The sequence below is a fragment of the Mchenga conophoros genome, linkage group LG2 (assembly GCF_057382185.1).
Source record: "Mchenga conophoros isolate Kocher_MC1m ecotype Shallow Benthic linkage group LG2, M_conophoros_male_GT1.1, whole genome shotgun sequence".
Taxonomy (NCBI): Eukaryota; Metazoa; Chordata; class Actinopteri; order Cichliformes; family Cichlidae; genus Mchenga; species Mchenga conophoros.
The window spans coordinates 32088142-32102199 of NC_140527.1; the positions used below are offsets into that span (position 1 = coordinate 32088142).

The 14058-nt window shown below is 44.0% G+C and overlaps 1 protein-coding gene and 1 pseudogene across 2 annotated transcripts in view; both read right to left on the reverse strand.

The window, feature by feature from the left end:
- The window catches only part of kcnip1a (Kv channel interacting protein 1 a), a 52419-nt gene that overhangs the window by 17472 nt on the left and 20889 nt on the right, over positions 1-14058 (reverse strand). The gene's annotated exons all lie outside the window — the stretch shown is intronic.
- Positions 9599-11601, reverse strand: LOC146582339 (uncharacterized; annotated as a pseudogene).

Genomic DNA, 14058 nt, shown 5'->3' on the forward strand with positions numbered 1-14058 from the left:
ATACCCATTGACTTGTCGATGATAACGCCGCATGAATCGCTCTGAACAAAACAACAAACATGCCCTGTTACATCCGCACACGTAAACGCATCTGTTTCCTTCTAAAGGAGAACAAATATGCAAATAGATACTTGCTCAAACACTGACTGGAGAGGTAAATATGAATCATGGAGCGAAGGGGAAACACGTGAATGTGACGGGAATTACGAAGAGCCCTGAGCTTTGCTTCCTCAGCATTGCGATTTGTTCACGAAAAGGCCACTTTAGTCCATCAGCACCTCCGCTGACTTCATCCATCGCTCTTGTTAATCCATCCTTACCCACGAGCAGGATGGATAAAGGAATGGAAAGTGAGTGAATGAGTGAGGGAGCGTGTGTGTGGTGGCAGATTGGCTTCACGGGTCAGGAGAAACAGCTGAAAGTCATGGATGTGAGAAAAGAGAGAGATTAAAGTGAGAGGAGGCAAAGGATGAGAAGAGTGAGATATTTAATATGGCTCTAATAGAGGGATCAAGACGAGTGTCAGATAATATTGCAGGAGTGTGTGCTATTCCCTTTAAGAGCTGCACACACAAAGATGAAATCACATTTTAATTACAGACTAATCGATACAAACAAAGTAGACCACTCTAAGTGAGGGAAGTGTGAGAAGAACAGGAAGACAGTCACAGATGACAAACCAAATGTGCTGCACATGAAAGACTGAAGACTGTAAGCAGAAACGCCACTTTATGAAAATACTCAGTTAAAAGTAAAATTCCAAAGAGTAAATATAATTATGTACAGTTTTAAAGTGAAATCTTATTTACACTTTTTTATGGTCCTCGGTCTGTGACCCAGCATTTTAAGTTTAGAAGTTTCACTTTAGTTCTTTGATGTTTGACTCTTAGTTTGTGGTATTTTGGCGTTTCGTGGTATAGTTTGTTGGTGTTTCTTTTTTTACTTTCTCAGGCGAGTGGTTAGAGTTTTTTTGGATTCTATTCTTGTTTTAGTTTATTTTACATTCCCTGTGTTTTCTGTGTCTCGTGTTAAGTTTTACCTCCCAGTGTCTCCTCATCAGATTTAGTTCAGCTGTATGTTTCTCCTCAGGTGTCTCCACTCTAACCTCATCTCCTCTTGCGTATTTGAACCCTCAGTTTGTTTGTGTTCTTTGTTGTATCCTCCATCATGCTGTGTGCTCCCTTGGTCTGTGCTTCCCTGTGACTCAGAGGATTTGCTTTCCTGGCGCGAGCCCTGCCTCGTTTTTGTAATTTGTTTGAAAGGCTTCAGAATTAAAGCTGTTTTTTTTAGTTTCTTGTCTTGCGAGTCCTGCATTTGGATCCACCGACAAAGTCCCATCCAAAATGCCACAGTCACTCCATGGCTACTTTAAACCTGAAGTCTACAACTTTCTGCCAGGTGGTGCTGTGCTGGACTGCACTGCATTCATTAATGTGAAAACATTTTTTTTTCTCTTAAAAGTGTGTCCTTAATGTGCATATCTTTTGTTTCAGCCTACACAATTTACCATACATAAGGGATCTTTACACAATATCAGTTGATAGACTGGTCAAAGTGTAATCCACCTCGCGCCCAGTGTAAGGTTGGATAGCGTCTAACTCCACTGTGTAATCAGATTGAATCAAATTAGACAAACAGTTCAGAAAATACTTGAATGGATGGTTATTAAGCATCATGAGAAAGAGTAACTGTAAATTTTTGTCCCAGCTCAATCAGCAGCTCATGTGGAACTGCAGAGGAGGAGGTGAACAGTTTTATGTCCCAAGGAATCAATAATCTGTCACTGTTATCACCCATCTTTGCTGTGATAAAGATCCCTCACAAACAGATGTGCTTCTTAAGGAAACTTCGGAAGTCTTTTGCAGAACTTTTTTGTAGAACAGCTATAGAAAGCATCCTCACTAGCAACATCACACCCACCCCATCCCAGCCTGTTCACCCTACAGGCCATCTGGCAAGTGAGACAGAAGTTTTGTTATGCAACCGCGTTATATAATGATAATTAAAATGGATATTAAACTGGTGACATCAATCAATAAAATATCCAGTTATCATACCTGTCAAATGACTGTAGAGAGCAGAGGCTGCGAATCCTACATACAGCTCATACAGCTCTCGCGTAATCGTCCCTGTGCTTGTTGATGGCAAGAAATACAGGAATGAAGCTTCCACTAGGGCACGACATGTAAAAATTGCACTATTAGCTGGTTATGGTTTTCTTCTTCGTCTTCTTTGTCGATAAAATCTTTTTTTCCTTTCTCACTACATGGGGGGGGAAAAAATATTGTTTAGTAGAGATGCAGTTGTTTCCACAAATGTTTTTTTAGTAAACGATTTGGAAAATAGTCACAGTGTCCTTTTATATCAAGCCAGCAGTCCGTAGTAGTAATGCCTCCGCAAATGTGGCAGCAGCTTCAAAAACGGGGCACTTTTTTGCCTGCCGATGGTGAATAATGAACAAAGCGAGACTGTTAGGAAGCCATATGGGCAGATTTAGCAGAAAAGATTTAGTTTGGTGAGCAAAGGAAACTGCAATCTGCTTTTGTAAAAATGTGCTCATGAATGCGCTGATGCATTTTTTTTTCTTCACAACAGCTAGAAAGACAGAATGGACAGCAGTGGGGTGTAATGCTTTCACCCTGCCTACACACACATGGAAACACACATATGGTTACTCACACAAAGAGGCACACATATACACACACATACATTTTGCACATGCATCAAGCATGGGCAGAAAGACTGTCTGATCATAGGATGAGGTCTCTGTGGATGCTAGTGGCATCCAAATGACATGCAGTCGGCACAGTAGAGCATAATCATTTCCTGCCACACACACAAACTGCTCTTCCGCTTTGCTTGCCCTGCTATATAACTGACTGCCTGAATTGTGCCTATAGGATTTTACAGGCTATCAGAGTTATTCCCTTCTATCTTCACTGCAGCCTACTTCTTCTTTAGCCTTAAACCATGTCTATCCATCTCTCGACACCTCCTTTTCTATGAATTTGTCTTCCGGCGCACAGCCCTCGCCAGTACACCTATATCTTGCCATCTCTCCCCATAAATCTCTGCGCTTGTATCAGCCTAGTGTTTCTGTCGTTTCAAACAGTGTTCCCAGCTTGTTCCAATCTCAAATCTCCGTCCCTCCCTATCTCCCCGCGGTCTCTGACAGGCCTGTTTCCACACGTTGACAGAAACGTTTCTCCATCTAGTAATCATTTCAAAGTCTGTCTGTAGAGCAGAGAGAAAGGAGTGAAAGGTTGGAGTGTGTGTGATTGTTTTTATGCTTGTGTGTATAATATTGGTACAGAACTGCCTGGTGTTTCCCTGCAGGCATGTGAGTGAATGGCTGCAGACTGTTTTACAAGACCCCTGTCAGACTTTAAAGGAAAGATGATATGAGACAGAAGCGAGGAGAGAACAGCAAGAGCAGGAAGAGGTGTGTATATATATGTGTGTGTGTGTGTGTGTGTGTGTGTGTGTGTGTGTGTGTGTGTGTGTGTGTGTGTGACTCTTTCAAAAATGCATGTAAGGAGGAAGGAAAAAGCAGCAGAATTACAGATGGAAGCATATTTGACAATAAAGGATGAAGAAGGAAAAAAAATCAGGAGGAAGAAGCATACCAGAAGAGCTTCCAGCGGGAGATTAGAGTGCGATGCAGAGAGAGAATGAAAGAGTAAGAAGTGGGTAACAAGAGCCAGGAGAGTGGGCGAGTGGTATTGCAAGAAAGAAAAGGCAGAGGAGAGCAAGTGGGACATGCAAACATCACATTTCCAGAGATGAGGACGGTGGAACAAAAGAAATTAGGGAAAAAACCAGGGGAGGGAAAATAAAACTCTGAAGATTTTGATTAAGATTCAAATGCTTTTGGAAGCTTTAGAAAATCAAGCGAATAAAGTCAAATCTGCACATTCAGACCCACCTCAGTGCTAACTTGCAGTGGGAAAAACCCCCCATAAAAACACCTGCTTCTCCACATGAAGGATTCATCCCAAGAGTTATAGATTATGAATCAATCATGGCAAACAAAGCTTTGGCAATTACTCATCAGGGGCATCGCGGCTTTGAACAGGGGACATGTCTATTAAGAAAAATCAATACTAATATCTATCGCTGTTGAAATGACTTCTCACACAGACGCTTCCCTGTATCTTTATTAGCAAATGCATCCTGAGTCTCTTACAGGCGCCCATCAAAGAATGGAAAAAAAGGGGATAATTAAAGGAGGCTCTGCAATTGATCTGTTTTTATCAAGGGAGAGGGGTAAAAGCAAGAAAAACAAGAGGGATGGAGGATGGTATGCAAACAAATGGAAAGCAAGGAGGAAGGATAGACATTAAAGAGAAGTAAAGCACAAAAGAGTGAGACAAAGCAGAAGATAAAATGTGAATGTGGCAGATGTTTAAAGAAGATTCAATGAAGAGAGAGAGAGAAAAGTGAGCAGAGGAAGTAGCTTAGTTGAGCTAAGTTGTTAGTCTTACAGCTAACTGGACTGACCTGGGATGTGAGGTCTTTGTAAACATGGCAAAGGAAGCAGGAATAGGAAGATATTCGTATTTGACATTGAGATGTTAGAGGAGATTTTTTAACCATCAGTGGAAAAAAAAAAAACAAGATTTGAGGTCAGTCTGGATGTGCAGCTAAAGCTGACAGCATTTCATTGATTAAAATAGATGACGGTCCATTAAGTGATTGATAGTTAATAGGGAAAGTACTCAATTTTAAACATGGTAGCTCGTGTTTATTTCTTGCCATCCTGAGTATATGAAGAATATGTATCAAATGCATGACAGCTGTGACTCACTAACCCGATTAGTATAAGGTCACTCTGAGGTACTTGCAGTTAGGGCATCCTGTCAGAAAGGATTTCATTTTACTTTACTTGCAGTTTGGTTATGTTCAGGCAAAAACAGAAGCAGCGTGACAGAAACGGTAGATACAGGCACGGATAAGAATGTCAGTGATTGTAACAATGTCCACCATATATTCTTTTCCTTGCAGTTTATTTCATCTAATAGGTAATTGATTCTTTTCATCTTATCTTAGTCTTGGCTTCTCACTGCAGTGCAGCTCTTTATTTCTCAGGGGTCGCAAAACAAACTCTGAGACATGGGTTCACTTGGTGACAGGCGGTCTGTTTGTAGTCTGTTTTTTCTCAATTCTCTGCTGTTCCACTTAAAATGTACAATAGATTTGTATTTATGTTATTTTAACCCTGAAACAGTTTCATAGTGCACTTCATAATATCTGCACCAATACAAAAACACTTTCTGTAGCGCTTGGTCTGAAAGCGTATGTGCTAAATCTAATTTTGGATTCATTTGCAAAAAAGACGGAACACAAGGCGTTGCCTCTTTGCTCTGTACTTTTTACAAACTAGGCTCAGTGGACAGATTAAGTGCCTGTATTGCTACCAAGTAATGTCTGTTATCCACTGAAACCAGAGCAACTTTGATCTGAATATAAATTCACGTTCTTTTGGCATTAAATGCGACATTGGCAACATTTGCTACTCTCATTATACGAGTGCCATTTCAGCTGTCATATTAATTTAGCTCAAGTGATGTGCATCACTGCTGTCATATCTGTGCATACAGACTGAACCATATAGTCAGGACTAAGTAGCTATCTATATTCATCATCTCCATTTCTCTCATTGGTGCCGGTATTACAAAGGCCTGGAGGCAAGCACAAGGCTGAACGGTCTACAGAGATAAATTGCATGGAAAATATTGTTTATCTTTGAAGAACTATGCAAAGCATTTGCCTGCAAATATTATGCAAATGAATTATCCTTATATATACAGTGTGCTGATTTTTTCTTATATAATATAATGCCTGAATGTGGGTTTAATTTGGAACACCGAGAAAGAATCTTCAATTACGGTCACATTTTTTTTTAAAAAGTGGAAAGCATGTTTGCTGCGAATATCTGCACGGCACAAACTTGAATGTAAAGAAATATGGGAGCTGAGGTTCTACGGCAGTATCGCAATCGCATCATTGCGCCTATAAACAACACACAGACTGTAACGTGCGGTGGAGATGAAGCCAGCCGCGGAGGTGTGCAGGTGGATAGCGAATGAGCAACAGCTTCTGACTTTCCAAAAAGTACTCATTTATTTACAATATCAAAAATAAGTGCTACCTCTACCACACATTACTGAAGAGCACACTAGTCCACGTACACACGGGAGCATCCATTACAGGAGGAGTGCGAAGAAGAACAAAAAAGGGGGTGACACCAGTCGTGAGACAGGAGGCGCCGCCATGTGGTGATACACTGCATTACGATAGCAACTGTTACATAGTCCCCCCTGGTGAGAAAAAGGCTGTCCTCAGCCATACACAGCTGGAAAAGCACACACCACACCTAACAGTACCCTATACATAGAGGTTACAGCTAAGATTAGTGCACACACAGGGCAAAAGACCATTTAAAAATGAAATTGGTGAAAATAAGACGAACATGTACAGTGGAAAATCAGTCTTCTTAGTTTTTTCACTTTTTCCTTTTTTTTGTTTTTAAAGTAAATGCCAAGAATGAACCTTAACACACTAAAGAGCCATAAAACTGGATTAAGTAGAGCAAACAGAAACATCTACATATCATGACTCAAAGTAGCAATGCAACAAGACAGCATCAAACAGGTTTAACCAGAACATTTCACTTCAGATCAAGCCTGGTTGTGTGAAAATCATTAGTCCATCTTTTGTTGCTCCAGCCAGACGTAACTCTGGGGCAACGTCTGAGCCTGAGATTGTAATGTCCACCAGCAGCTGGGTGCTGGACAGATCTGGGTGAAACACTCTCTGGAACAGCGCCCACACCAGAAGAAGAGTCAATGTCCGGTAAATCAAAGGGGAATGGCTCAGAGCCAATGTCAGTGTCAGCAGGGGGGCCAGGGTGGGCCTGAGAGTCAGAGTTCAGACCCTCTGCGGTCTCTCTCTCGGCAGGCGATGAAACAGAATGTTCTTTGGAAGTGAGAGAGTCCCAGGTATGGAACGGTTGCATGTTCACAACATGATAAACACCTGCATCCACACCGGAGTCCACCCAAGTGAGCCTGTAATTAACATCACTGAGTCTCTGAGATACACACAATGGTCCCTGAAACAGTGGTGCAAGTTTAGCAGTAAAGTTAGACTGAGCATCTGACCTGGGGTGTGTCTTAACTCTCACAAGGTCACCAACACGAAACGTGGCATGTCGATGTCTCAAGTCATAGTAATGTTTTTGTCTGTCATGGCTATAGTCCAAAGCTGCTTTGGCGTGGTCGTGAGCTTCCTGCAGGGAGGCTCTCAGAGTCTCAGGGTAAGGCACACCCGGTTCATCAACACCTGCTGTAGAAGGCTGAGTGATAAGGTCAAGCGGGGTGTCTAACTCACGACCATAAAGCATCATGGCAGGAGTCAAACCTGTACTGTCATGAGGGGCGGTGCGCAGAGCAAAGCAAATCTGAGGGAGAAACTTGTCCCATGATGTGTGCTTATCACCTACATAAGCGCGGATTGCAGTTTTCAGAGTCCGGTTGACGCGTTCAGTAGCATTTGTCTGAGGGTGATATGCCGTAGTGAGTCTGTGCACCGAGCCTAATGCAGAAACAACATGTTCAAAAAGCTCACTCACAAAAGGAGACCCTCTGTCAGAAATCAGGTAAGTGGGTGTACCATGTCTAGCAAAAATGTCAGTGACGAATTTACCAGCTGCTACCTGAGATGTAGCTTCTTTGACAGCACTGGCTTCAACCCATTTAGTCAAATAGTCAACAAACACGATCAAATAAGCATTACCAGTGGGGGTGCGGGGAAGTGGCCCAACAAAATCCACACCCACATACTCCCAGGGTTTCTGGGGGACAATGGGAACCATAAGACCGGCTGCTTTTTTTTGACTTGGCTTGGTGAGTTGGCACACTGAGCATGAAATCACATAGTGTTTCACATCAGCTGCCATTTTGGGCCAGAAAAACCTAAAACGCAGTCTAGCCAATGTCTTAGAAACACCCAAGTGACCTGCTGTGGGGTGGTCGTGGTAATAGTCCAGCAAGGTGCCTCTAATGGAAGTAGGGGCAAACAGTTTCAGCTCTTTCAAAGGGTGCAAAGCACATGTGGACTTGGGTTCTCTGTGATACAAAAGAGAGTCATACACAACATACTGTAACAAGGTGGCATTGTCCGAGCTGTTCAGAGAGTCTGCTTCAATGTCTCTGAGGAGTGGACCTGTGACATGATCGTCTAACTGCAGCTGTCTCAATTGTGAACGGTCAGCCAGAATGACGGGGGGCAGAGTACGAATGTCCAGGCTGCCCATAACAGCATGATCTGGTAAAAGATCAGTCGGCCTGTCACAGGTCAGAGGCAAAGGGTTGCGTGACAGTGCGTCGGGAACTTTGTTCCGTGCACCAGGTTTGTGCACTATTGTGAAATCAAAGTCCTGCAAACGAAGTGACCAGCGGGCGAGTCGGCCCGTTGGGTTTTGACGAGACATGAGCCACCTGAGACTGTTGTGGTCAGTGAAGATAGTAACATGAACACCTTCAACATACGGGCGGAAGTGTTCCAGAGCCCATATCACAGCGAGGCACTCCTTCTCTGAAGTGCAGTAGGGGAGTTCAGCTTTGTGAAGGGAGCGACTAGCAAAAGCCACAACGTACTCACGACCCTTGTCATCCTTTTGCATCAACACTGCCCCAAGACCAATGTCACATGCATCGGCGTGAATGGAAAAGGGACGGTTGAAGTCTGGAAATGACAGGATCGGGGCTGATGTGACATGATCCTTCAAAGTGTCCATGGCCCTTCGACAGCTGTCGTCCCAGTGGAAAGCATTGTCCTTTCTGGTGATGGCGTGAAGAGGTTCGGCATGGCGGGCATAATTCTGAATGAAGCGTCGATAATAGCCAGTCAAGCCAAGGAACTGACGGACGTGTTTCACTGAGGTTGGGGTATCAAACTCCTTAACCGCCTTTACTTTGTCTGGATCGAGCTTAACGCCTGATGATGTGATGCGGTACCCGAGAAAGGTGAATTCATCGAGGCAGAATTGGCACTTTTTGAGCTTCAATGACAAGCCAGCAGCCTGGAGTCTGCCCAGCACCACCTCAAGATCCACTAAGTGCTGTTCAAAGGTAGGTGAGGCGATAACAATGTCATCCAGGTAGACTGCGCACGTTTTGTAAATGAGGCCAGCAAGCACAGAGTTCATGAGTCTCTGAAAAGTTGCAGGTGCGTTGCAGAGCCCAAAGGGCAGCACCCGAAACTGGAAGAGACCGCAGTGAGAGATGAAGGCAGTTTTAGGCTTCGAGTCCTCTGCTACAGCAACCTGCCAATAGCCTCGCGCTAAGTCCAATGTCGAGACAAACTTTCCTCTTGCCAGAAAGTCCAAAGACTCATCTACACGAGGCAGGGGATAAGAGTCTTTTCGGGTAACTTGGTTGAGCCCTCAAAAGTCCACACAAAACCTTGGTTCCGTGGCCGCTCTATTTACAATGACTACAGGAGCTGCCCAAGGGCTTGTGGAAGGTTCAATGATGTTGTCCTTCAACATTTGTTGTACTTGTTCTTCAATCACACGTTTCTTAGCAGGTGACATGCGATAGGGTGGGAGATTGACAGGTGTTGCATTGCCAGTCTCTATGGCGTGCTCAGTGAGAGCCGTTCGACCAAGTTGACCATCAAACAAGGAGCTAAACTTGCTGAGCAGATTGAGTAAAGCATCCTTGTTGTTCTCTGAGAGACTTGCTTCAGACAGTTTGGCTGTTAAGTCTGAGCGAACCAAGTCCAAAGACATCAGTGTTCCAGGTGAATGTGAGTAATCATTTTGAAGGTCCTCTTCATCGTCTGCGAGTGGGCAGGGGATGTCCTCAATGTAGACGGTTCTAGTGGGAATGTGAATAGAAACAGAAGCTCTTGCCATAAAATCCATTCCCAGAATGAAAGGAGAGGACAAATCTGGTATTATTGCAAAACGCTGGTAAAAGTTCTTGTTCATGAATCCAATATTGAGCCAAATAACACCGTCAGGGATACAGGGAGCATTATTGGCAAGGTTAACTGCAGGACCATTCCACTCACTTGTGTTTCTAGGGTGAGAGTCATTTACTTGAATGAGATCTGTTCGTACAGCCGAGAGGGAAGCACCCGTGTCGAGGGTAGCATCCACAGATGAAGCATTGAAGTTCACTTTCGTTCTTAGTGGGGTATTCCAGTGGACTTGTGAAAAATTGTCTTCCAAGTGTCCAAGACTGTGTCCACCCCGTAGTGAATCGGGCGTGTGAGGCTCCGTTAGTAACTGGGGGAAGGTTGGCCTCTGTGAAATGTCCTCCCCCCCCTGTAGTTTCCCGACTGCCTGTATTGTGGCTGGGATGTGGTGCTGCTTAATTCCACCTTTTCATGGCCAGGGTCAGAGGGGCCAGGTGCCGGCAATGGCTGGAATGGGCCATGCCTAGCGGTGTTCGAGGCTCGTTGTGGCAAATGAGGTTGGGTGTTACAGTTTGGGCAGGTGCGTGTGGTGAACCCTGGCTGAGAGCATTTGAAGCAGTAAGGTTCAGGCTTATAGTTGTCTTTGCTACATAAAGCAGGCTGTGGTCTTTGTGGTCCAAGCACTGAGTGAAGCTCATGAGCACGTAGCAGCAGGTCCATTACAGAAGTGACATTAGCGCCATACAGGGCAACTCTGTATTTTTCAAGAGCATGTTTACTAATTAGGTCGATTCTGTCTTTTTCAGGTGGAGGACTCTTCAGTTTGTCAAACTCACTCAACATGTGGGCAACAAAGGTTGGGAGTGGTTCGTCCTGAGCCTGAACACGATCCAAAATTCCTCTCAGGATGCGTTCTTGGTTGTCGGAGGGCAGAAAAACTGTCTTAAACAGTTGACAGAATTGAGCCCATGATGTGATGTGGGAGCTCAATGCCTTGAACCATTTCCCGGGCTCTTTTGCAAGAAAGTGTGGCAGTTCGTTTAGCAATTGCCCATCGGTTAGGTTCAATGAGGCTTTGTATGTGCCAACTGCATTTAACCAGTCCTCAGGTTGCACTTTGCCGTCCCCAGCATACACAGGAGGCTCCAGTTTTGCGAGATGTAAAGCTGCCGCAATCACTCTGGAAGTGCTGCTGAGCTCAAGTGAGTGAGATGGGAGAAAAGGATTTGTAGGTTGAAATGGGTTGCTGGGCAGGAACGGATTGGTTGGTGGGTTCAGTTTTGTCCCTCGCAGGAACATGAGGTGTCGATGTGGCCATTGGGAAAACAGGAGACTGTGGGACTGCAGGAGGGGGAGAGCTCCCCATTGTGAGTTGGTCCCACTGCCTTAGTAAACTCTGCTGTATGTTCAGTGAGTCACGTAAACAATCACTAAGCTTATTCACCTCAGTTCTTAACTCCACCACTTGTTGGCTAAGGCTAGGAGTCACATTTTCAACTATCTGGCACATAGGTAACGAGATAAGTTCCATGTCTGAGTCAGAGTCGTCTGGGCAGTGTGCCATTGTGATTTCAAAAAAATTAAGCCGCTCCAGGGCACAGTGTAGTTATTGATATAGTAGTAAAAGAGTCAGATCAGACTAGAAAGACAAAAATGCAAAGATTAATTTTAAATCGTTTCGTTATACTGAGCCGAAGACCAGCACCAACGGTTGTAGTCGGCCAAGTTCTCACTTACATGTGCTACAGTCAGTCTCAGCAGAGGGAAAGGGGAATGGAAAGCCAGCAGAAATGTTCATGTCCAGGCTCTCCACAGAAGAATTAATCCTTAGAAGACGAAACCAACAGCACGTCCAAATAACAAATCCACGGAGTCCATTCGCGTCGCGGAGTCAGCTTCTCTCTTTTTCTTTCTCCCAAGCAGAGCAGCGGCACACCGCGGTATCCAGAAATTAGTCGGGTCCCACCTGAGCTGAGGCTACGGCCATGGCTGGAGAAAACGTCCGAGCGTCCGCAAAACTTGGGGGATTTCCGAGACAGTTCACGTGCTAGAAGAGAAGAATCCTCGGCGGGATGCAAAAATCGTCTGAAGTCCAAGGGGAAAAAGTTCGGGCGCCAGTTGTAACGTGCGGTGGAGATGAAGCCAGCCGCGGAGGTGTGCAGGTGGATAGCGAATGAGCAACAGCTTCTGACTTTCCAAAAAGTACTCATTTATTTACAATATCAAAAATAAGTGCTACCTCTACCACACATTACTGAAGAGCACACTAGTCCACGTACACACGGGAGCATCCATTACAGGAGGAGTGCGAAGAAGAACAAAAAAGGGGGTGACACCAGTCGTGAGACAGGAGGCGCCGCCATGTGGTGATACACTGCATTACGATAGCAACTGTTACAAGACACACATGTGCTTTGGGCATGAGATTAAGCAGAAAGCTGTTTTCGTGATGCCATGTGCCTAATAAAGCTCTTTTGCTGTCCTAATTGGCCCTTTTGGTCTACTTCTTTTGATGTCTGGGGATGAGAGAGAGAGGTGGAAACTATAAAGCCCATTAAAGATACAGAGATCCTCTCTTCTCAACCCTTTAGCCCTGCAGCAGATGGAAACGTTGAGCCAAACGCACTTGTTCTCCAGAAGACCCACATGCACAAACACATTATATTTGCATGTATTCTACCGCCCCGAAACTAAAAGCCAACATGATTAGCAAAACTTCAAACAGCTGGAGTGATCTTAGAGTAGGACAAGGCTGTACTGTGCAAAACTCAGAACACAAAGAGATACGAGGGTTCGAGAGAGCGAAAGAGGAAGGAACCAAGAGATAAACAGCAAAGCTGGACGAAAAGCCATAGATCAAGAAGGGAACTGTGTTGCGAATACAAAGGGAAGACTTGAAGGGACCAACACATGAAAGACAAAATGAGAAGGTGAAATGAGGTGAAAGTGTGCAAGACAAAGAGAGAGACAGGAAGAGAAAGAAAATTCACTTGACAAAGTGAGCGGGCATAGAGAACTGAAAGCAAAGGCAGAAACAAATGGAGCAAACAGGAACGGGAGATGAATCTGTTTGCAAAGGTGCAGCTTTTGTAGTTTATAACCGCTGGGAAATATTTCATAGGAAAAGAGTAGTTTGTGTACAAGCAATGGATAAATGTCTTTTTTTCCCCAGGTGAAAAAAGACACATACTGATAAATGCCTTAATCCCAGCCTATGGCTATATGAGCCAGTGAGGGCAATGGCTAATAACTCAGCCTTCAAGCTTCCCTTGTGGAACAGCTATGACTTTATGTAGGCCACAGCATTAGTTTGACTTCATTTAGAAACCCACACTGAAAGCAAAAGCACCCACTATAGTTGTGTAGTTTAGCAACTCGTTTTAATTCATTCCAGTCAATTCATCACCACAATATGTGCTGGATAGGACTGTAAATGGACTGCATTTATCTAGCTTTTTAAAACCAAAGCAACCGGTTTTCCAAGTCAAAGGGTTTCGAGTCTCTTGTGCTTTGAGTCCTAAACTAATTTAATATTACAAATGTCATACTGAATTTTTAAAAATGTAATGGTGAGTATGTGTAGGAAATGATGTGAGTTTTCTGGGTTTTTGTCCACAGCATTATCTAAATGTGATCACTGGAGTTAACATCCGTTGTCACTTGCTGGCATGAACTGGATCCATCAAAAGTGACAGAAAAATTTAGCTACAAGCAGCGATGAGGGAGCCGAGAAGTTAAGCAGGGTGCAGTCGCCATCGCAAATGAATTATGATAAAAGGGTAATGGGGAGTACCGATAACAATAAGTCCCACGTCTATATGCCACACTTGGTGTCGACAAATCAAGGTTGCCAAACAGGAAGTGATGCCATTATGACATATTGACATGCCCTCAGTTTCTGTGTGGTGGGACATAGATAAATATAATAGTTTTTTACCCACTTTGCCACATATGGTCATATGGTTTACTGTATACAAGGTCATTGAACTCCAAAGTAATGGGTCCATTATGTTTCAGCTCCATATTTTTAATAATGGAATTTACTAGTGTAGCTTTCTACGATTCACAATTTAAAATAATTCTTGATATCTTATTTAGGGGCTCAGTTCACTTCTGTCTAAAATAAGCACC